Source organism: Aulostomus chinensis, chromosome 4, assembly GCF_037954235.1.
Source record: "Aulostomus chinensis isolate RoL2024-O1b breed Wild chromosome 4, RoL_Achi_v1.0, whole genome shotgun sequence".
Taxonomy (NCBI): domain Eukaryota; kingdom Metazoa; phylum Chordata; class Actinopteri; order Syngnathiformes; family Aulostomidae; genus Aulostomus; species Aulostomus chinensis.
The window spans coordinates 27,872,623-27,896,919 of NC_141323.1; the positions used below are offsets into that span (position 1 = coordinate 27,872,623).

At 42.6% G+C, this 24,297-nt stretch overlaps 3 non-coding genes across 3 annotated transcripts; all 3 read left to right on the forward strand.

Annotated features, from left to right (window-relative positions):
- Window positions 1-825: 825 nt before the first annotated feature.
- On the forward strand, window positions 826-907 carry trnal-aag (transfer RNA leucine (anticodon AAG)). The gene has a single exon. It is a non-coding gene; the product is annotated as a tRNA-Leu (tRNA).
- Window positions 908-9,510: 8,603 nt separating this feature from the next.
- On the forward strand, window positions 9,511-9,592 carry trnas-gcu (transfer RNA serine (anticodon GCU)). Its single transcript has one exon. It is a non-coding gene; the product is annotated as a tRNA-Ser (tRNA).
- Window positions 9,593-20,201: 10,609 nt separating this feature from the next.
- Window positions 20,202-20,283, forward strand: trnas-gcu (transfer RNA serine (anticodon GCU)). The gene has a single exon. It is a non-coding gene; the product is annotated as a tRNA-Ser (tRNA).
- The last annotated feature ends 4,014 nt before the right edge of the window (window positions 20,284-24,297 follow it).

Genomic DNA, 24,297 nt, shown 5'->3' on the forward strand with positions numbered 1-24,297 from the left:
ATCTACACTGTCATCCAGTCATGTGACTGAAGTCATCCAGTCATGTGACTGAAGTCATCCATTCATGTCAGTGATGTCACTTGGCAGGACTGTCATTGCCTTCACATTCTAGAAAAGAATCCAGACTCCACATTTACTCCTATCTATTATTGTGTACCACCCTCCTTTATATTGAGAAGTTGAAGTGAGCAACTTTGATAAAAGTAACTGAAATCCTCCAAGTTTTCCTCCTTGTCTGCTGTAAACATGAACACATGCATGGATCCTGCTACCTCTCACATGTTAAGCTGGCACTTGACAGTGACAGCAGGAGAACAAAAAATCCCAGTGTGTCATCAACATTTCCTGGAAACTAAACGATAGAAGCTGTTGAATTTCTGTATCAGAACAAGGAGAAAGGAGCCCCAATGAAAGAGTGATGATTCTTTATTTTGATTTTGTTCCTCACTCCTACAAAAGAGAGTGAAAGTGTCGGCTGGCTGGGAGCAACTGCCTGCTTCAGAATGGGACGAGCCTCAGGACTTTCCAGTGAGAGCTGCAAAGCTTTCACTTTATCAATGTAATCACTGGGAAAAGAAACTCATCCTGTCAGATGAAGGCCAAAGAGTTTTGCTTCACTGTGTTGAGGGAGGGTTTGTTCAAATGATTCTAGAAGAATAAATCAAAACATCATCAATTAACATGAAGAAGAAGTGAATGCAGAGTTTTATTGATGGTTTCAGGAATCAGCCTCTGAGTTCATGGTGCTCCAATCTTCAGACAACTGAAAGTGATGAAACCACCTGTGTTGAGTTGTCTTCCATCATGGAAAATTAAAAGGAAAAAGGTAGTGTGGCCGAGTGGTCTAAGGCGCTGGATTAAGGCTCCAGTCTCTGAGGAGGCGTGGGTTCAAATCCCACCACTGCCATCATAGGGTCACTGAAGAGGTGTGGCAGGTCTCACATGGCCTCTCCTCTGTCTTCCACCGATGTCTTCAAACCCTGGACCAGAAGAAGAATTGTCTTCTGAGTCCACAGACCTGACCATTGCTCCTCTGACTACCACGTTACCTCCTGGTTATCAGTGTGAAGTCAATGGTGAGGTAGTCAGTTGTTCCTTGTGTTTTATTACAGAGGCTCCATTGTTGATTAAATAATTTTAATTCTTTACTTGAAGTTTCATGCTGTTTCGCTCAAAATGTTTGACAACTTCTTGCATGTTGGTGCCCCATCACACACAACAGGTGCACTTGTACTCTTTTCACCTCTGACCTACAAACATTCATAGTCTTCCAGTGAACGTCCAATTATCTTCTGAAATCAGTGATGAATCTTTCCCTGCTGAGACTCATTATCTCTGACTGTGACTAGCATGTGCTAGCAGAATACAGCACTCCTTCTTCATTATCTGTCTTTGTCTCTGACCAGCTCTCCTGCTCTCTTTCCTCCTACCAGTCAAAGCAGACATCTTCACCTACTGATCTTGGATCTGCTGCCCGTTCCTGCCTGGTAATAGAAGGAACCAGCACCTGGTTCTACAGGCTGAATTAACTCCAGGACGTTGGCCAGCCGTGTCAGTTGAAACCTTATTTGTCCAAATAGAGAAAAAATAAGTCTGATTGTTAATGAAAGATGTCATCATGGCTTTGAAACTGTGGTTGGGGACAAGCCAACATGAGCACATTCATGGAAGAATAGCAACAAAAACAGGAAGTGTTAGTTAGCAAGTACTCACCAGTCTTTCACTATCATACTTGAGTCTAGTGGAACAAAATGGCTGCTGCTGACTGTGGTGCCTGGTGGTGGATCACTCTTCACCATCCTCACAGGCCTTGATGGAACCAAAAAGGCGAGTTCCTGGAGAAGATCTTCCAGGGCGTCCAGGTTAAAGCGGTGCCCCAGCTGGCACCAGGATCTGACCCAGGTCCTGCATGTGAGATACTGTCAGTTCTGTTCTTCCCTGCTCACAACCACAGGCTGGTGTTGAGGCCTGCAGCAACCAGGGCCCCAGTCACCAAGTGTATAAAGGCTGGTCATTGTGGCAGTGGGAGGAGTCAAATGAAGACAGACCAATGTGAGCAGGACGTGACTGCAAAAGTAAGAAGAACTTGACCATGTTTCCTACAGTACCCAGGAGGCTTGGTAGTTGTTGAAGGAAGCTCCAAAAGCAAAGAGCAGACAGCAGGATATAAAAAGAAAAGATCCAGACACTAAAACTACAAGTAGAAACAAGATGAAATACTAAAAGCTTTGGAAAGATACTCCAAGGTTGTATATACATTATTATATACACTTCTATTCTCATTGACTCCTAAAGAGGGAAAGGAACAATTAGAATGTGGATCATGCAACCTAAACTAAAACTTCAGTCAGATCAAATTCAGGTTAAAGCAAGAGTCTCCAGATCAAAGTCAGAATTCCTGATGATGTCATCAGGGCTTTGACAGTACCTAGAATTCTGTCTTTGATCTCAGGAGGACATGAAAGAAACACAATTGAGGAAAGTAGGCGAGAGCACATTCAGCTTCATTGGAAACACTTGAACTGTTTAACAGTAGAATTTGTTTGAAACAGTTTACAACACTTAGTGACAGGATTGAAGAGGGAAGATTTTTCTACTTTAAATTTAATTCTAACTTCCAAGTCAAGTCAAGTCAATTTTATTTATAAATGCCAAATCACAACAGAAGTTATCTCATGACACTTTACAAGTTTATCTCATGAGATCGGTCCCCTGGAAGGTATCACCTTGATGCTTGATGTTCCTGCCTGTTAAAAGGAAGGTTTTTGTCACCACTGTTGCAGGATGTGCTTGCTGATGGAGAATTGTTGGGTGTAGATTCATTGAAGGAGTTTGGTACTGGACCTGCTCTACCTGTAAAGAGTCATGAGATAACTTTTGTTGTGATTTGGCGCAAAATAAATAAAATTAACTTGACCAGTGTTATTTGTGGTCTTTTGTTAATTGCATGCCACATGAAATTATTATTGGTCAGTTTTCTAGTGACAGTCTCACAGTGGCAAGACAAGAACACTTCTACAATTCTACAATTCTACAATTTCATTTAGCAGACGCTTTTGTCCAAAGCGACATACAACACAAGCAAGAATTTAGACTTAATTAAGGAAAAGTCCATCGGAAGCGCAAAAGTGCTTCAGTTGTGATTTGGTCACAGGTACTGCCATCTAGTGGCAGAAGAAGTGTCGAAAAATGTAGAAAATGGATTGATGTTTGGAGTTTGCTGTGCTGAGAGGGATTTTCCTGTTTCTCTTGAGCACTTCTTCAATCTGAAAATACTGTAACGACCCTGCGTTAGTGTTCATGTTGTAACTGTTGTAATGTTCTATATTCTGTGTTAATCAATTGAGTTGGTAAGGGGCGGGGGGCGTAAGCGTGTGAGAGAGACGAGTGCGTGTGTGCTGCGTGTGCGCTTGGGTGGGAGAGCAGAGAGAGAGAGGAGAGAGCGCTTGCTGAAAGATCGTGAATTGACATTGTTTTTGTTCTTTTTGGCGTGGTTGCGGCCGACAGTAACCATTACTGTTACCAAAAATAAATGGTCAACTGGTGAAAGCCTCCTTCATCATTTCGACACGCCCTGACGGACGCTACAATACTTTCCAATTGAACAGTTAGAAAAATTTAACTTTTTGCAAAATGGGAGATGCTGGTTCTTCACATTTGACCTGCAGCGACAGCAGGGCCGGTTCTAGGAATGCACATAAGAGGGGGCAGTCAGAAATGTGAAGGGGGCATGTTCTTTTTTTTTTCTTTCTTTTTTTTTACACATTTTTAACACTGTTAGTGTTTTCTTCACGGCAGTTGTTAGCTGTGTGTCCAGATCTCAACCTGGAGAAGTGGATTGCACTCTGTCAGGCCTCTACACTAAGACCTGTCCAGCTTGGGTGTCCCACCTGAAGACTAAAGCTTCTGCTGGTATAGCTCTTAGGGTCACTGAGGCACGCAAACCCCCTGACCACAATAAGGTGGCAATCCCTCAGGGGGGGAACTGAAAAATAAATGAAATAAATAAATGAAAAGTAAAATAAAATATCCTTCATCCAGATTTTAACAACCAAGCAACAACATAACATTAATCTTAACTGGATGGCCTAATTCTCAAATACATTTCAGGCTAAAGGAAAGACTTGTCACTATCATCAATATTTACAAAACTGAAAGGAAGTCTTATGAAAAAAAAATCACCAAACATCAAGTTCTCAAACTATTTTTTTTTTATTAGCAACTTAATAACTAAAATCTCCTCCTTTCTCACTATTTTTTCCCCCCACTCCACTCTACAAAAAAATAGTTAGGGAACTAATTTGTACAACATAACAGTTACAGAGCAGAACATATAACATAACTTTTTCTTCTTTTTTTATGTATTTTTTTTATTAGCAACTTAATAACTAAAATCTCCTCCTTTCTCACTATTTTTTCTCCCCACTCCACTCTACAACACCAGTCTCCTGTTTCCTTGTGCAAAAACTCTCACAAATTCATCCATATCCAAGTTACTGGTTATGGACTTCTCATGGGCTGAGATGACCAAATTTATCTTTCGCTTGTGTAACATGGTGCGACGATAAGGGGTTAGGACCCGTGACAATGTGGAGAAGGAATGCTCACACGATGCTGAAGACACACCAATTACCAGGGCTGTTACATACAATTTATGCAACTCAGGAAAAGCTTCCTTGTACTCCTGTAGGTGTTTACAGACAGTGGATAGGTCTGTTTCATTTGGACATTTCTTGAGCAACATCTGTTTTGCCACAAGAATTTCATTTTTTAGATCATCTGCCACAGTGCCAGCCAGCGCAGACAGAGGATGCAACACGGTTGAATCTAGAAATGTGCTGGATTTGGGTGCAAGACTAGATATGGCTCTCATCAGCTCAACGTTCTTCTGAGAAAATCTATTCTCCATTTCTGAAATGGCCCTGTCAAGGATGTTGAGCAGAGATCTTTTCAGAGACTGAGAGAGGGAAATGGTTGGATCGTCCGAGTCTGTATGGCCCACAGTTGAGAGCACAACACTTTGACCAAGACATTTGCTCATTGTCCTCCTTCTCTTTGGAGGCGGTGCATCATCCCCAGCAGCTGACTGAGATGACTCTCCCCAATCCTCATCTTCACGGAGGCTTTTTAAGGACTCCAGTGCTGCACCAACAACCTCAGAAGCACTGCACATATCCACAGACTGAGACTGTAGAATTGCATTTGCTCGTTTCAAGACACCAAGCACCCGCACTAGAAACTTTCCAGTCTCAAAGAAGTGATGCCTCTTAATTTGACACAGCAGGCCCGATGCCTCGGTCCACAGGTCAACAGCAGCACTATCATCCTCTGTCAACTCAGATAGGATACTGACAATATGGTCTTGATTGTCAACAATGCACCTTGTCACCTCATAGTGGCTTGTCCATCGGATTTCAAGCAGCCTTTTAAGGTTAGGTGCATTATATTTCTCAGACACATAGTGGTGCTGAAAAAACTTGTACAATGAACTAGAGAGGTCAAAAAATCTCTTTGCACATGGTTCACTCTGGATGGCATGCACAACCACTAAGTGCAGTTGATGGTTGTAGCAGTGGATGTCTGGGATATACCTAGCAAGCTTGTTTTGCAGCAGAGCTTGTACACCACCTCTTATCCCACTCATCACAGAAGCTCCATCATGACACTGGCTAAGTGTGTTGTCAGCACTGTAGCCAGCATCAGAAAGGTGTGTCAGTATTTCAGACGTGATGTACTCTGCATCAAGTTGATGCAAGTCAAGCAACCCAATAAGATGCTCCTCTGGCATGGAATTGCTGACAAATCTAATCATCACAGACAAATTTTCCACATTGCAAAGTTGCAATGTGCAACTGCATGCAATTGCAAAAATTTGAGGCAAAACCCTGCAGAATCAGCATTTTCATATTTTTTCCTGACCTCTGCAAGCACCATGTCTGCCAGTGTTTGGATCATTTCATTTTGGATATCCTTAGATGTGTATTTTGCATTCTTTGGGATACCCTTAGCAATGCTTGCTAGCTTCTCATCCTTCTCTAATGTATACCCCATGAGTTTCAGAAAAAGCCCTGAAGCAACATCATCACCACCTGCATCATGTCTCAAAGTTTCTGCAGTCCCACGGAGCCCCAACTCATTCACACAGAGAAACTTAATAGCACTGCCCACACTCTTGACATAATAATGATTTGTTTCAAGTTGGGTTTTACCAACCAACAGAGAGTCAACAGTACCCCCTGTAGCCTCTCTGCTTTTGTGCTGAGTCCAGGTGGTGGAAGAGTGCACATGGTTGTGGCTGGACACATGCCTCTGTAGCCCCATGTCTCGTTCGAGTGCTGCTTTCCAATTGTTAAAACCAGTAAGGGTAAAAACAACATCCCTCTCATTAGCAGAGCTACCATATTTCCGACAGGGGAAACAGAAGCATGCGTCCCGCACAACAGAGTACTCCAGCCATGGTCGTGAGCGGTACCAGGCAGGATTGAATGACCTGAATGTCGCACCAAATGCACGCTTTGGGTAGCTACCCAGTATTGGCTGGGATGGTGCATTGACATTTAAGTCACTAGGTAGCTGAGCAAGGGGCTTTAAGGCAGCACATGTTGAGGGAGGAGGAACAGGAGAAGCAGTGCTTGCTGATGGTACAGGTGTATTTATGCTAGCTACTGCCTCTGATGCACTAGTACTAGCAGCAGCATCACTGCTACTGCTTTTAGTACATGCAAGAGGAGCAACACTTGTTTTAAATGCTCTGAAAAAAGGATGCATCTCGCAGCATTAACTCTCTTTGTGAGCAGCTGAAAGGTGGAGTGCAAAGTGAAGTTTTGAGAAAAACATCTTCTTTATTTATTTATTGAATTCTTTTTTTTTAATTAGTTCCCTGAGCAGTTTGAAACAAAACTGTGCAGAGGGGCGGGGCTTCACGTAGGGGTCCGGCAGACACCGCTCATTTGTCCTCAGTCTGTTAGATGCAGTGTACAGATGTGCTTGTGACTTGAGAAACGCTCCCAGTGGGTAAAAAAACAGCAGACTATTCCCCATTTGACTGCACAAATGTATATATGAATGTTATATTAACTATTATTTGAGTTGTTGTTAATGATTAGTTATATCACGGGTCGCTACGACGAGTTTGGTGGAGTTTTTACTGCTTCTTCCAACTCCTACCCCGCTGACTTGACACTCTCTGGCTGCGTCTTGCCTCATTTGCATACTCACAGTGATTGGATGTTTACAGAGGGGAGTCCTGACAGCAGGCTGTGTGAGGACACACACTGCACCGACATGAGAGAAGAGAGGGGGCTGATTGACGTGTGTTTCTATCAGCGGATTTTTCACTTCTAAAAGTTTGATTTGAGGGGGCAGGACATCTGTTTGAGGGGGCGTTGCGCGCTTTTGTCCAAACTCACCAAAAACATATGCAAGTGGCTTTGGACAAAAGCGTCTGCTCAATGAAATTGTAGGATTGTAGAATTCTATAAATGTAGAATATAATTGTAGAAATGCTCTCTATCCATCCCCAACGTCTGTGCCAGGGTCTCTGGCCAGTGGTCAATGGGCTCATATCACCTGCCCAGGATGGATCAAGCTTGCTTGTCTTTGTAATTCTGCACTTATTAGAGACCTGGAAACAAAGGAATGCTGAAAAAGAGAAAATAGGACCTCACACAAATGGGCTTGTGACACAATTTTAAAGAGTTGTGTCAATGTGAATCTTTTACAAATGTGTGTGTGAATGTGGTTGTTGTGGCCGAGTGGTGAAGGCGATGGACTAGAAATCCATTGGGGTCTCCCTACTCAGGTTGGAGTCCTGCCAACAACGTTAAAGTGTTGATGTTCTGGAGGAGACAACATCTGATCTTTGTTAGATCCACGAGTCAAAGGTTTTCTTTAAAGTGCTGCAGCAGCTGAGGATGAGGGAGAGACAGAATTACAAACCATCTTCCTGAGGACATTTTGAAAAATGATGACATTTTGCCACAGTTATTATTGACTTGGAACACTGCAAAAATATCCCTTCTCCAAAAACCCTCCTCTTCTACTTTGTACCCAAGTTGTCTCCTCACCAGGCACCACAGTGTCCAGGATGTTCAGTCAAAAAATCATTAGTGATTTAAAAAATGTCCATCAAACACAAAATAAGGCTTCAAATAGGTAAAATCACCATCTGTAGACTGGACCAATATGCTGATGTGATCCTTTGATTAGTTTAGGATCAGTCAAAGATCAAAGACTGAAGCAGGAGATCAATGCTCAGAACCCAGAGATCAAAGACAGAATTCAGACATCAAACACATACCTGATGGAGGCTACACCCCCCCCCCCAGACAGTTTCCATTTAAGTTGTAAGTTTTATTTTTAAAGTCTAGTTTTTAAAGTTTAGTTTTAAAATCTCATGACACTTCACAAGTAGAGCAGGTCCAGCGCCTCACTCCTTCAATCAGATTCTTCTCCACTTCGAGGACCCTGACCCCCCCCCCAGCACCAGAGTCACACTACCACCTGACGACACGCCCCTCAGTGTGACCGCAGCAGACGTGAGGAAGACCTTTCAGGGAATCAACCCTCGCAAAGCTGCACGCCCAGACAACATCCCAGGGTGAGTACTGAAGGACTGTGCACAACAGCTGTCTGAGGTGCTGGCAGACATCTTCAACACCTCACTGGCGCTGTCACCTGTCCCCACCTGCCTAAAGACTGCCACTATTGTCCCTGTCCCCAAGTGCTCCACAGTGACAGGCCCAAATGACTACTGACCCATTGCACTCACCCCAGTAGTCATGAAGTATTTGAGAGGCTGGTCAAGGCCCACATAGACGCCTCCATCGACATCTCTGTGGACCCCCCACCAGTACGCCTACAGGCAAAACTGCTCCACTGATGACGTCATTTCATCAGTGGTCCACGCAGCCCTCATCCATCTGGAGAGCAGGAACTCCTATGTCCACCTTCTCTTCGTGGACTTCTCCTCTGCCTTCAGATTTCAGGTTCTACCTCTGTAAAATTGAAAGTAAAGTAAATGAAGCACCTGTGAAGGTAAAACTGATGATGTCATGACTTGTTCTGTCCTCCAACATTAAAGTCCAACAAGCTTTTGATTGGCTCTGATTCTCTGTGGCAAAATCCAACAAGAGGAAACAGAAAATCTTGAGGTTGTCTCACTTTTTTTTTTAAAAGAAACTCTGCATAGGACAGTGATAGGATGCTTGTTTCCTTGGATGAAAAAGTCTGGTACTCTCATCTTCTTAAACATTTACTTGTTCAATCAGGACAAGAGAATCTGAGCTTGGATGTCATTTTGTAGTAAAAGGTGAATTAAACTTGTAAACATCAGCTGGTGTTCACTCTGATGATGTATCGATGGTCTGTATTCTGCCTTCTGTAGCACGACGCTGCTGGGAAGAAGCCTGATTATGTCAGAGTTGTGTTCAGTGGCTCCTGCTGGGTCCATTTCTGACAAATAGGCTCTAAAGAGTTCAGCTGTTTAAAAAGTCAGGGTCACACTCAGGAGACGAGGTGGCCGAGTGGTTAAGGCGATGGACTGCTAATCCATTGTGCTCTGCACGCATGGGTTTGAATCCCATCCTCGTCGTGAGCGACTCTGGTTTCTACTCCTACATTATGGAATTACTGTGAGGCTTTTAACTGACACAGATACCAGTTGAGTCAACTTCCCTTTCACAACCTGACCAAAACAACTCTTGACACCCAGAGCTCACATGTGTCAATCACCTCTGTAGAAGGTCCCGCCCCCACAGAGCTATAAATCCTCCCATCAGTGAAGAAAACTGAAGATGCCTCTTGGATGAGAGCTGAAGCATCTTCAAGAAACCTGAAACAGTCCACTTGGTATGTTTAAATAATTCTAAAAATTCTTTAAGCTTTTGTCCAAAGCCACATGCATGTATCACATGTATATAATATATATGTGATACTCTTTCATCTACTCATGAACCAAAAATGCAGTCTAATACCAGTAAATTTGTGCAGAAAAATGTCATTTGTGCTCCTTCTTTTATTTATTTGTTTATTTAGTATTTTTTAATGTATTTTCTTTCAATTCACATTTTGTCCATTAACTTCATAATCACTCTTCACAGTCGCCATCTCATCACATGACTAAAGTTTGGGTTCTGTATTGGTGGTAAAATATCCTTCCACGCCCCTCACTAGTTTGCACACAGAAAAGCATATTTTACTGGTTTCAAATCTCTTAGTGTGTTCTCTCTCTTAAACCAGCTGTGGCAGCTTTCATTGTGTGATTGATTTTAAAATATAAATATGGAACAGAACCATTGGAATAAGATGTCAGGACATTTGAAGGAATGTAAATCTCCTGTTGAAATGTTGCAGTGTGCAGCTGAGACTCTCTGGCAGTGGCACAAGGAGCCACAATGGCAGAACCTGGACCCTCCTGGAGGAGAACCACAGGTGAGGGCCTTCTTGGCTCCAGATTGATGGAAATCAAGTGTCTGAGGCTGTTAGCAGCCATTAAGTTGATCTGGTTGGGCACTGGTATTTTTTCTTGCTGCAGCTCAGGAGTGATTCAGGAGAAGAGTTTCAGAACAGCCAAGGTTGGGACTGGAATTTTCAAATTTCCCCTGGAACCAGACAACCTTGGGAGGGAAAACCTCCAATCATAGCCACTCAGATGCAGCAGCAGAAAGAAGCTGTCATCTACCCTGACAGTCAGAGCATCAAGTCAAGAAAACATCAACCATCTTGTAGTTCCAAACCTTCACCTGTCAGATTCAGCTACTTCTTATTGTGGGACTTGAAATTTGAACACAATGGAATTTGGACAAGGAGTTTTCCTTCAAGTCCAAACATCATCGTCCAGCCTCCAACCAGAGGTCCATCAGTTATCATGGGAGCCACATGTGGAGTCTGGGTTCTTTTCTAGAATGTGACGGCAATGACAGTCCTGCCAAGTGACATCACTGACATGAATGGATGACTTCAGTCACGTGACTGGATGACTTCAGTCACATGACTGGATGATTTGAAAATTTTGTTGTGGGCCTCTGGACCTTTTTTAAATCAGTAGTTGACCACAGGTAGCTTAGCCAACTGTTAACTAATTAACTTTTAGTCCAGACAAAGAATGTGGGTTGACAGTTATTCATACAAAGTCTTTGGTTTCAGATGCAGCCTCAACTGAGACTCCTAGTTCAGAGGATGGGTTTGTTTGCTGTCAGGTTGCCACCTTTTAGAAATGAAAATCAGGGACGCCCACCACGGCTCCTGTGGGCCATGACCACCAGGGGCCTGACTCCCATGAGGTGGGTGCCCACAGCAGTGGTGTGTTTTATTTTGTAGGTGTTTTTAGTCAAGGGGTGATCAAGAAAGCAATTCCTCCTACTTAAAGCTTGAAATGCTTTGTCACCAATAAACACATTCTTTATTGTTCAACACTGAACTGCACAATTAAGTTTTAAAATACAAACTCAATAAATGGAGAACTTTATGTGACTTAAGTTCATAACACATCAACAGGTTTCCCTCCCTTCTTTTTCCAAGTCTCCTTCTTGTTCCTCCTTGCAGCTCTGGGGAACTCTTGGTCTCTCAAAGCCCTGTTGGAAAACTCTGAACAGGACTGCTCAAAGTTGAGAGTGATCACTCCTCTGAGCTCCATGGAGCTCCTGTTCCTGCAGTCACTCCATTTCTGCTTTTCATTTTGTGTTTGTATTAAAGTTCTATTGCTGAAAAAAAAGAGAATTTTTTGCCTTTTTCTTGAGGTAAATATATGAGGGTCGAAACTGACCCATAACACCATGGATGTTACAATAGTTAATAATATTAAAATGAAGAATAAATAAAACCAATCCATGTCAGAGATGTGTTCTAACACCCCTCAGTAATGGTCAGCAAACACAACAACCTTTTGTTTATTTCTATGATTTTCTGGAGGTTCATTTGATCATTTTTTAACTGAAATCGAGGGTTTACTGACTAAAAAAAGGTCCAGAGGCCCACAACAAAATATTCCAATCAATATTTCCATGATAAGGAAGCCTAACAAGGTAACCAAGAGATGGGAAACAACTTGGATGATAGAAAATAGTTTTTAGTTTATTTGACAGCTGATTGAAGACGAGGGTCAAAACTGACCTGTTAACATCAGAGATGGGAACAGAAAGCTAACACAAGAGGAAGGTTGAAGCTATGAAAAAGGAGTTTGATAAAAATCTTGAACTGACAGTAGAAATATCCTTTTGTATGTTTACCTTTGTTGACAGAAGTCACTTTAGCTTGGCAGTGAAAAGAATCTCTGCTAGCTTGACAAATAAGTGCACAAACTGGGTTCAAGCTGGACTTTGGACACTGGTATCTGCAACAACTCCCATCAACTCCTAATCTAGCATCTCTGCTGTGCTCAAACTATTTTACAGAACATTTGACAGACCTGTGGAGCAGTGAGGACAGACATGAGTTGATCCACATGATCCACTGAAGCGCCATTTTACCCTGCCACTGAGGTCACCAACATGAGCTGGAGTTGGGACTCTTGAACTGAACCTGGTATCACAGCGACACCTACTGCTGCAAAATGGAACAGCAACATTGAACCCAAGTACAGGATTGGAGGGAGACTGATGGTCGCTGTTTGGGTTTTTGAAGAACAAGGAGGGCTTTGGTTCAAGCTGGATTCTCAAAGACTATTTCCCCAACCTCTACATTGGCATCTACACTGTCATCCAGTCAGGTGACTGAAGTCATCCAGTCATGTGACTGAAGTCATCCAGTCAGGTGATTGAAGTCATCCAGTCATGTGACTGAAGTCATCCAGTCAGGTGACTGAAGTCATCCATTCATGTCAGTGATGTCACTTGGCAGGACTGTCATTGCCTTCACATTCTAGAAAAGAACCCAGACTCCACATTTCCTCCTATCTATTATTGTGTCCCACCCTCCTGGTTCTTACTCTGAATTCTCAGAGTTTATATCCAGTTCAGTTCTCAAAACAGATGAAGTCATGAGTGTAGATTAATTTCCTTTTCTCCACTGATTATATGTCAAGGTTTGTGTGTGGGGGTGGAGCCTATCCCAGCAGCCTTCGGACAAGAGGCGGGGTTCACCCTGGACATGTCACCAGTCCATCACAGGGCCAACACATACAGGCAGACAACCATTCACACTCACAGCCACACCTACAGTCAATTTAGAGTATCAATCAGCCTCGTCCCCTCTTGATGTCTTTGGACTGTGGGAGGAAGCTGGAGTACCAGAGAGAACCCACACAGACACAGGGAGAACATGCAGACTCACACAGCTGGGGCTCGAATCTGGAACCTTCTTGCTGTGAGGCAACAGTGCTGACCACTGCACCATTGTGTCCCCTGAAAATGTCACCAGATCGTTTGGATTTTCTATAAAATCAAGTACACATGAACATGAAGAGGTTTTCACAGGGCTGGTGGTGCAATGGATAGCATGACTGACTACTGTCAGAAGATTCTAGGTTCAACTCCTGGCTCGCTCACTTAAAATTTTATACTGAGAAGCTTTCACACCTGAAGTGTGAACCACTGCTAAAAGTCCCTGAAATCCTCCAAGGTTTCCTCCTTGTCTGCTGTAAACATGAACACATGCATGGATCCTGCTACCTCTCACATGTTAAGCTGGCACTTGACAGTGACAGCAGGAGAACAAAAAATCCCAGTGTGTCATCAACATTTCCTGTAAACTAAATGACAGAAGCCAGTGGTGGCTGGTGAAAAAAATTCTTGGTGGGGCTGGTGTGCCAAAAACATTTCCGTGCCTAGTCTAGTATAATCATTCAAAAAGAGCAGCCGGACAATTATTAAATGTTTTAAAATAGTATTTACTTTCCTTCTTAAAATCGACAGTTTCAAAGACAAAAAAAAACAACAACAATTTACAACTACAGTCAATTTTATGCGATCAAATATTATACAATGATGTTAACTTTACAGAAGGTGATTTGAGCTTAATCTTTACAATACAAATCAACAATGTGTGTTTGTCTCTCTCTCTCTGTCTCTCTCTTTGTTCATCTGTGTCTGTCTCTGTCTCCTTCTCTGTGTCTCCGTCTTTGTGTCCTTTTCTCTGTGTCTCTATCTCTGTTTGTCTGTCTCTTAGTGTGTGTGTCTCTCTCTGTCTCTCTCTCTTTGTGTCCGTCTCTCTTTCTCTCTTCGTCTACCTGTCTCTCTCCCTCTGTCTCTCTGTCTATTTGTTTCAGTCTTTCTGGGTGTGTGTTTGAATTCAGCAGTCATTTGTACAGGAACTTTGCTCGTCTCTCTTTCTGGGAGGCAAATTTCTCAATGACCCTGGTGTTGAAACCAGGAATGTTTCGTGTCAGTTTTTTCTCAATGGAGAGCATAGCCAGAGCGTTGAGCCGATCTTGTGCCATGGTATTTGTAAGAAAAGATTTTATCCTCTTCAAAGTGGAGAAGCACCTCTCAGATTCTGACGTTGTCATTGGTGTGGTGATGAGGATGTTGAGCAGACTTACAGTTTCAGTGAACGTGTCTTGAAGGTTATTTTCCATCAAAACCTGATAGAGAGCCAGTGCATCACTGCAACTCTGAAACTCTTCGTTCCCGTAGATCAGAGACAGCTCTGTTTGAAGTCTGGCCTTGTCCAATGAGGGATAGGCTTCCACTGTGGTTTTCAGTGCTGAATCTGGGAACTTTCGGCTGTGCTGTGGGAACAGGTCTCCTTGCAGGAGTGTGGCGCTGACAAGATGCTTGGTGAAACTAAATCTCTCCTTGGCATGGCTCACAATGGTGTCACATACCTATGCAATGATATAATTATACAAAATAGGAATTATTGCATCTTCACTTGTCTTAATACATTGACCTGATGAGCTAGCCTACATTATGTAATAAACATACTGTAATGATTCATATCATCATAAAACAATATACATTTAAGTCTGGACCACTGTATCATATGGCCAACATCTTATTTTGATTTTATTTAACAATGTGATTCAAATCACACTAAGAAGCAAGTTCTTACCTCCAGTGCCAAATGGTGCAGTGTGTCTTCTCCCAAGGTTCTGCGTCTCTTTGCGGGTGGCTCCTGAGCAGGTCCCCTGAACTCCTCATCCTCAGCCAGAGTAGGTACATCCTCCCTGACCCAACACATAAGTTTCATGAGTAAGTTCTAAAAACTGGTTAGGGATACATTAACAAAACCAAAGGTGGATATCATTACTGTCAATTATATTATACAGATAAATCAATTCTTTAAATAAGATGATATATAAGCATTTAAGTCTACATATACAGAGAAATTGAGGTTAGGCTACAAATTAATTAATTTAGCATACCTGATAGCCTGCATGTGGTCAATGAATGTCTGGGTGACTCCTGCCATGTAGACAGCATCAATGTTTCTCTTCTGCAGCTGGTTGTAAAGGATGTCCACATGTGGCATGATTTTGTGGAACAGGGCCAGTAAAAAACAAAAAGTTTCATCTTCCAGCATTCTCACATAGCCACCAGCTTCTCTCTTTGTCTGGCTATCAAACCCTTCACTGTTCCGGATAGCCTGAAAGCAATTCACCAGATCCTTCTTGTGCTCATAAACTGTGTTAACACCACTGTTGAAGTTCCAACGTGTTGATGATGCACTTGGAAGTCGGTCCGCAACCATCTCATCAAGCACTGCAGTTCTCTTGCTTGACTTAGAGAAAAGAGAAGCAAATCCCCCCGTGTCAGAAAAAAAGTGACTGCTCTGAGGGATGTGGGAGGTTGCTTGCTGCAGTATCAGGTTTAACTGATGGGCATAGCAGTGAACATAGTGAGCGTTTGGATAGATGTCTTGTACCTTTCGCTGCACTCCTCCTTTGGCACCCCTCATCACAGCTGCCCCATCACAGGCCTGGGCAATCAGCTTCTTTTCTTGTCCCTCAGAAAGGATGCTGTGCAGCCTCTCCAATAAGGCACTGGCTATTGCATCCGCACAGGTGTTGGGCAGTTTCAAAAATTCAAAGAACCGCTCTTGAATATTGTGGCGGTCGTCAATGTATCTCAGAACTAAGACTAACTGACACTGTGTTGAAACGTCAGTAGTTTCATCAGCCTGGATCGCTAAAAAGTCTGCCGATTTAACTTCATCCAGGATCTGTTCTCTCAAAACTGCCAGCATACAGTCCAGGAGCTCGTTCTGTACTGTCTTCGAGGTGCCTTTAAAAACGGTTGCATTTTCAAGGTGCTCCCTCAAGTCCCGATCAATGGATGCCATCAAGTCAACTGGACCTCTGAATATTCCAGCGTTGTCAGAGGAATCACTTTCGTCATGTCCCCGCAGAGCCAGTTCAAAAGCACCACAGAATTTAACAGTTAATTATCTTAGATAAGATGTTACGGTTCTTATCTACCTCATCATTGTGCTTCCTTACAGCGATGCGGTGACTGTCATCGAGCTGCGTTGCTATGCTAATCTTCCCAAGAACCGCTAGCTTCACGCAGTTTTCCATGTGAATTTTCGCTCTTTCGTGTTTCTTAATCCGCTCGGAGAGGTGCTTCAGGTCAGTGATTCCTGTCTGTGTCCATGCTGAATCACACCGGTCACTCCTGAAAGGGATGCAGGGGAAGCAAAAAAGTGCGTTGGCTGCTCCACAACCCGTCAGCCACGGCTTGCGCTGAAACCAGCTCCGGCAAAAAGTCCTGTTGTAGGATTTAGCCTTTTCCTTGGACTGCTGCTGGATGTTGATTTCAGGCTTGTCCGGTCCCAGCTCCTTAACGCGGATTTTTTCCGCCATGGTCCTCCTCGCAAAAGGGAAATTTAAAAGGGATCTCACCGAATTCGGTGGAAACTGCTGCTCTTGAACTTCGATCGTTGTTGTCGCCATTTTCTCTCTCACTCACTTCTCGCGGTATTTTTTTTCGTAGGGATTCGGAAATCTGGGAATCTCACTACGCAAAAAGAATATCGCGGGCTCCTCAGCTAGCTTTAGCAATCCAAACCTTCACGCATTTTACGTTGGCGTAGGGGCGACTTTTCCAGCGCCCCTACGCCGTTAAATTTGGCGATGTTGATTGGCCAATTATTCATTATTTTTCCCTAGTAACCATACAGGATTGGCTAATTAATTGCAGGTCTGGGGCGCTTTGACGAGCGCCCCTAAAGACAAATTATCCAGTCTATCAGAGTAAATTCACTATTCATTGAATGAGTCATTTGGCGTAAATGTTGTTTAAATGACCCATATTGCATGTAGACACACACAATTAAGTAAGGCTGACATTGACGATACAAATTGTAAACATATGCACATATATATGTATAAATACATGTAGAGATTTTCCTCTCCACAGCTGGTGGGGCGGCGCCCCAGCGCCCCCTATGAGCCAGCCGCAACTGATACTGGCTTTACTGGGAGATCAGGAGGACAAAGCAGATCTTCACCGTCCACCTCAGATGGTTTCTACTCACAGAGATGAGGGACCAGTTCAAACCAGCTACCTGGAGCTCCCTTAAGCCATTGTCCCCATCAGCTAACATCTGGATCTGGACCTGCACCGGTGCTGACTTGTGTCTTGAGTCCCCAGAGTTTGTTGAACCAGAGAAGCTTCAACTGGTGACGGTCGTACAACCAAGCGTGAAGGTGAGCCTGCATTGTCTGATCTGGAGCTAACAGGGGAATTAGCAAGTGCTCTGACTGTTCTAGAGTTGCTGCTGAGTTGAATTTGAATTTATTTGTTGAAATGTTCCAGTTTCTATGAGGTCAGGGAAGATTTGTGTGGATCTAAAGGTCCCTGGTTGGATCCCAGGACATTGTTTTGGCTCATTTGAACATTTTCAAACCCTTGTTGCTCAGATTTTACATGAATTTGATCATGACTTTTGGACAAATGTTCTGTTTATTAATTAAATAATCACTTCAGTTATGAATTAAGTGAGTCACCCAGACTTGGTCAATAACAAAAGTTAGTCTGGTTATTATTCAGTTTCCAGTCAGTTAGGACACACACACACACACACACACACACACACACACACACACACACACACACACACACACACACACAGCCTGTCTGTGGTATAAAATGGTCTGTCACGTTCTCTCACATTGGAAGATTTCTCTGACTCCATTGTCAATAAAGAGATTCTTCATCTGACACCTGAGTCTTGATCCACTGATTCCTCTGATCCACCTCTTTCTGCTCCAACAAGGCTGACATGGATCAGGTGGGTCCATGTCATCCAATCAGTAGGTTTCTCCTCTCAATTAATTTTCTTCATCCCAGTTTTGATTGATTCTTCTCAGCCTCATGAAGGAGCATCTGATCAGGTGTTTGACTGCTTGTTGGTTGTAATTCCATAGATTTTAGTCTCAGATGTTATAGAATTAATAAGAACATCTTAAAGACCTTTGTCCAACACTTGAAACTCACCTGTCTGTCGAGGCCCAACTGGCCTTTGGTAATGAGGTGGTGGATGCATGTGAATGAAATGAGGCTTGTGTTGCTGTGAGGAGCCACTAGAGGGAGACACCTGTCGTTCCTCCCAGCTGACAATGAGGCTTCACAGCTGCATTTGAAGCTGTCCTTTATGAGTCACAACTGTCTCAAGCTCAGGAGCCAAACTCACCAAAAACATATGCAAGTGGCTTTGGACAAAAGCGTCTGCTCAATGAAATTGTAGGATTGTAGAATTCTATAAATGTAGAATATAATTGTAGAAATGCTCTCTGTCACCATCCCCAACGTCTGTGCCAGGGTCTCTGGCCAGTGGTCAATGGCTCATATCACCTGCCCAGGATGGATCAAGCTTGCTTGTCTTTGTAATTCTGCACTTATTAGAGACCTGGAAACAAAGGAATGCTGAAAAAGAGAAAATAGGACCTCACACAAATGGGCTTGTAACATAATTTTAAAGAATTGTGTAAATGTGAATCTTTTACAAATGTGTGTGTGAATGTGGTTGTTGTGGCCGAGTGGTGAAGGCGATGGACTAGAAATCCATTGGGGTCTCCCTGCTCAGGTTGGAGTCCTGCCAACAACGTTAAAGTGTTGATGTTCTGGAGGAGACAACATCTGATCTTTTTAGATCCACGAGTCAAAGGTTTTCTTTAAAGGGCTGTAGAAGCTGAGGATGAGGGAGAGACAGAATTTCAAACCATCTTCGTGAGGACATTTTGAAAAATGATGACATTTTTCCACAGTTATTATTGACTTGGAACACTGCAAAAATATCCCTTCTCCAAAAACCCTCCTCTTCTACTTTGTACCCAAGTTGTCTCCTCATCAGGCACCACAGTGTCCAGGATGTTCAGTCAAAAAATCATTAGTGATTTTAAAAATGTCCATCAAACACAAAATAAGGCTTCAAATAGGTAAAATCACCATCTGTAGACTGGACCAATATGCTGATGTGATCCTTTGATTAGTTTAGGATCAGTCAGAGATCAAAGACTGAAGCAGGAGATCAATGCTCAGAACCCAGAGATCAAAGACAGAATTCAGACATCAGAGACAGAATTCAGACATCAAACACATACCTGATGGAGGCTCCACCCCCCCCCCGACAGTTTCCATGTAAGTCGTAAGTTTTATTTTTAAAGCGCCAAATCACAACAAATGTTATCTTCTTTTTATTCTTTTTATTAAAGATTGAAGCTCCATACAAGACAGAGTTTGTAGACAAGAACATCACAGCCTGGGAAGCTTTCACTTCTTTTGACAGACAGCTTTGATTTCAGGTTCGACCTCTGTAAAATTGAAAGTAAAGTAAATGAAGCACCTGTGAAGGTAAAACTGATGATGTCATGACTTGTTCAGTCCTCCAACGTTAAAGTCCAACAAGCTTTTGATTGGCTCTGATTCTCTGTGGCAAAATCCAACAAGAGGAAAAAGAAAATCTTGGGGTTGTCTCACTTTTTTTCATAGAAACTCTGCATAGGACAGTGATAGGATGCTTGTTTCCTTGGATGAAAAAGTCTGGTACTCTCATCTTCTTAAACATTTACTTGTTCAATCAGGACAAGAGAATCTGAGCTTGGATGTTATTTTGTAGTAAAAGGTGAATTAAACTTGTAAACATCAGCTGGTGTTCACTCTGATGATGTATCGATGGTCTGTATTCTGCCTTCTGTAGCACGAAGCTGCTGGGAAGAAGCCTGATTATGTCAGAGTTGTGTTCAGTGGCTCCTGCTGGGTCCATTTCTGACAAATAGGCTCCAAAGAGTTCAGCTGTTTAAAAGGTGAGGGTTGCCATCAGCTGACGAGGTGGCCGAGTGGTTAAGGTGATGGACTGCTAATCCATTGTGCTCTGCACGCATGGGTTCGAATCCCATCCTCGTCCCAAGTGACTCTGGTTTCTACTCCTAGATTATTGAATTACTGTGAGGCTTTTTTTTTTTGGAACTTATTTTTTATTTAACATACATACAGCACAGATAGAACATGACAGAGATGCGCAGACAAATATTCCAGACAAGTGTTCAGATACTTTTCCAAGATACACATGGAAAAAAAAAAAAAAAATGTTGATGTTTATAATTCCAATACTGTTTTCACTGGTGCCCATCTTTCAGCAAACTGTCCTGTTTTCAGCTGTAACCTTGCTGTGATTTTTTCCATGATGTATACATTTTTTACTCTATTCCTCCATTGTGATATGTTTGGAGGTTCTGGCTTTAGCAAGCAGGCTGTTATTGTCTTTTTAGCGATCAGAATCAAAATCCTCCACAAAGCAATCAGGTTTCTGTCTGTCAGATTCTCAGGTGCTATGCCGAGGATAAACATTGCTGCGTCCAAAGCAAAATTAATGTCCAAAATTTGCCCAATCTCCTTCCGAACATTCTCCCAGAAGTTCAACAGCTGTGGGCAATCCCAGAATATGTGCGTAAAATCTCCTATTAACTGACATCCTCTCCAACACAGTTCAGATGTGTTGCTATATTTTGAAGTCTTAGATGGAGTGTTGAAATATCTCATCTTCACCTTCCAGTCAAACTCCCTCCACATTGGGCTGCTTGTTAATTTGTGTCCTGCTCTGAATGTTTCCTCCCAATTTTCATCTGGTATAATAGTATTTGTTTCTAATTCCCATTTTTCCTTAACATCCAAATTGTTGTCCTTACATTCATGTTGTAGTACTCTATCGATTTTTGATATTAACCCCTTTTTAGTCTCCCCCTCCAAATACGACAACAGCAATTCCTCCAGCTTAGATGGTGTTCTACAAATATTTTCCCACTCTCTGTGCTTCTGAAGGTAGTGTCTTAATTGTCGAAATTTGTAGAAGTCATGGTTCGGAAAGTTAAACTCTTTTTTAAGTTGTTCAAACGACTTCATATACTGTCCATTGAAAACTTGTGCAATATAAATTAACCCCTTACTTCTCCATTTGTTGTACCCTGCATCCATAACAGATGGTAAAAAGTCTGGATTTCCTGCTTTTTTGGTGATTCTACTTATTGAGTTAGATATTTTCAGTTTTTTTCGCACTATTGACCATACTTTTATTGTTACCCTAATCCAGTCATTACGCAGCCCCTCTTACGCAGTCCCGGCTGGACTACTGCAACTCTCTCTTGTCAGGATGTCCTAAATACTCTCAAAAGAGTCTCCAGCTGGTCCAGAACGCTGCAGCGAGGGTTTTGACGGGAGTTAAGAAGAGAGAACACATCTCTCCCACTTTAGCTTCTCTCCACTGGCTTCCTGTAGGACCTAGAATCGACTTCAAAGTCCTTCTGCTAACTTATAAGGCTCTCAATGATAAAGCTCCATCCTATTTGAAAGAGCTCATTAGTCCCTACTGTCCGACCAGAGCACTCCGCTCCCAGAATGCAGGTCTTTTAGTGACTCCCAGTATCAATACAAACAGACTGGGAGGTAGAGCTTTTAGTTACCGGGCTCCTTTACTGTGGAACCAGCTCTCTCCATGGGTCAGAGAGGCAGACACTTTAACTACGTTTAAGTCCAGGCTTAAGACCTTCCTCTATGACAGAGCCTTCAGTTAGGACTGGTTCAGGTAGCTCTGAACCATTGATAGCTATGCTGCTATAGGCTTAGACTGCTGGGGGACACATCAGGTTACATTGAGCCCTTCCCTCCTCTCCTCTCCTCTCCCCCTCTCTCCTCCTCTCCTCCCTGCACATTTTACTTGTTGCACTTTGTAGTTTGGCCTTGGTGTCTCGCAGTCTCTCTGTGTTTCCACCGATCCACCAGAGCCCCAACCGCCGCCTGCATCGCCCCCCCCCCCCCTTATTCCCTACTGTTACACCGGCCTGCGCTCCCCTTCCATGAACAAGTCTGCCATCCAGTCCCCCATCAAGCTGGCTTGCTCTCCCTGCCTCCCCTACCAGAAGCTTCCTTCTTCAGCTGTTATTAACATTTCCGTGTTTCCCACATTTTGCATTGTAAACTGTTTTCTTGTCTGTAGCAACATCTACTGCACGTCTGTCCGTCCTGGGTGAGGGATCCCTCCTCTGTTGCTCACCCTGAGGTTTCTCAGATTTTTCCCTGTTAAAAGGGTTTTCTATGGAGTTTTTCCTCAGTCGATGTGAGGGTCTAAGGGCAGAGGATGTTGTTATGATGCCATGTGAAGCCCTTTGAGACAAACTGTTTGTGAAAACGGGCTATACAAATAAAATTGCCTTGCCTTGCCTTGCCTTGCCTTGCCTCTTTTTTCTGCATCTTCTCTTTCAAAAACGGGAGTACCTCCAAAGGTGTTTTCTGACAGGAATTTTGTTCCATTCCCACCCACATTGTGTCTGTCTCCTTCGTGATCCACGTAATAATCGCTCTAAGTTGTGCTGCCCAATAATAATTTTTGAGACCAGGTAAATTTAACCCTCCCTTCTCTTTTGGGCAAAGAAGGATTTTGTATTTGATTCTAGCTTTTTTATTTTGCCAAACAAATGTAGATATGATTTTGTCTAACATCTTAAAAGTTGAACTAGAGACCATAATTGGCAGTGACTCGAACAGAAACAACAATCTGGGTACAATGTTCATTCTCACTGTTTCGATTCTTCCCACCATCGACAGGGGCAATATCTCCCATCTGGCCAAATCCTTCTTTATTTCTGTAATCAGTTTTCCATAATTTTCTTTTAATAGCTGTGATATAATGGGAGTAATAATGATGCCAAGATATCTAAACCCTGTGGTGGTCCATTTGAAATTGAACTTTCCCTCTAATTCAGTTGGATATTTGCCTGAAAGCATCATTGCTACTGACTTAGATTCATTAGTTAAATAACCTGATAATTCTCCATATTCATTCAGATTGTTCAATAAAGCTGGTATAGTTAAGGAGGGTTCACTTAGATATGTTCATATATCGTCAGCAAATAAAGATATTTTATGCTCCACTCCCCCTTCATCTCTTATTCCCTTAATATCCTTATTTTGTCTTATTGATTCGGCTAATGGTTCAGTACTTAATGCCAACAGCAATGGACTCAGACAATCCCCTTGTCTGACCCCTCTTTTGAGGGGAAAGAAATCTGAACAGCATCCGTTAACTCTAATCTGTGATTTGGGGTTTTTATAAACCAATTTTACCCAATCTATAAATGTTGAATGAAACCCAAAAACTTCTAATGTCCGATATAGGAAGCTCCATTTTACCCGGTCAAATGCCTTTTGTGCATCTAAACTGAGCATCAAAGCGGGCTGTCTGTTGTTTTTAGTACATGATATAAGATTTAATGTTCTCCTAATATTGTTAGCTCCTTGTCTACCAGGGATGAACCCTGTCTGATCTGGTTTGATTAATTTTGTTATATATATCTGTATCCTATGTGCTAAAATATGAGTCAATATCTTCAGATCACTACATAACAAGCTGACAGGCCTGTATCCTTCACATGTGGTTGGGTCCTTTCCTTCTTTATGTATGACTGAGATAATGGCTTCTGACCAAGATGTTGCTGGGTCACCTGATGTCAGGGCATAATTAAATCCTTTGAAAAGGGCTGGTGTAATCTCCTTCGCAAAACACTTATAAAATTCTCCCGAGAGCCCATCCGTGCCAGGGGATTTATTATTTTTAAGTACCTTAATTGTATTAGCTATTTCCTGTACTGAGATTGGCCTAACCATTTCAGATGCCTCCTCTGTTAATAATGACGGTAAGTGCAATCTTTTGAGGAATGCCAGTGTTTTATTTTCTAGTGATTGCGAGTCAGGGTCATCATATAGATTTTTATAATATTCTGCAAAGGCTTCTGCTATCTCCGTTGGCTTTATCATATATTTTTTAGAGTTAGGATGTCTTATTTTATTTATCGTCCTATTTGCCTGGGCTTTTCTAAGTTGAAATGCTAATAATCTGCTGGCTCTATTCCCCATCTCATAATATCTC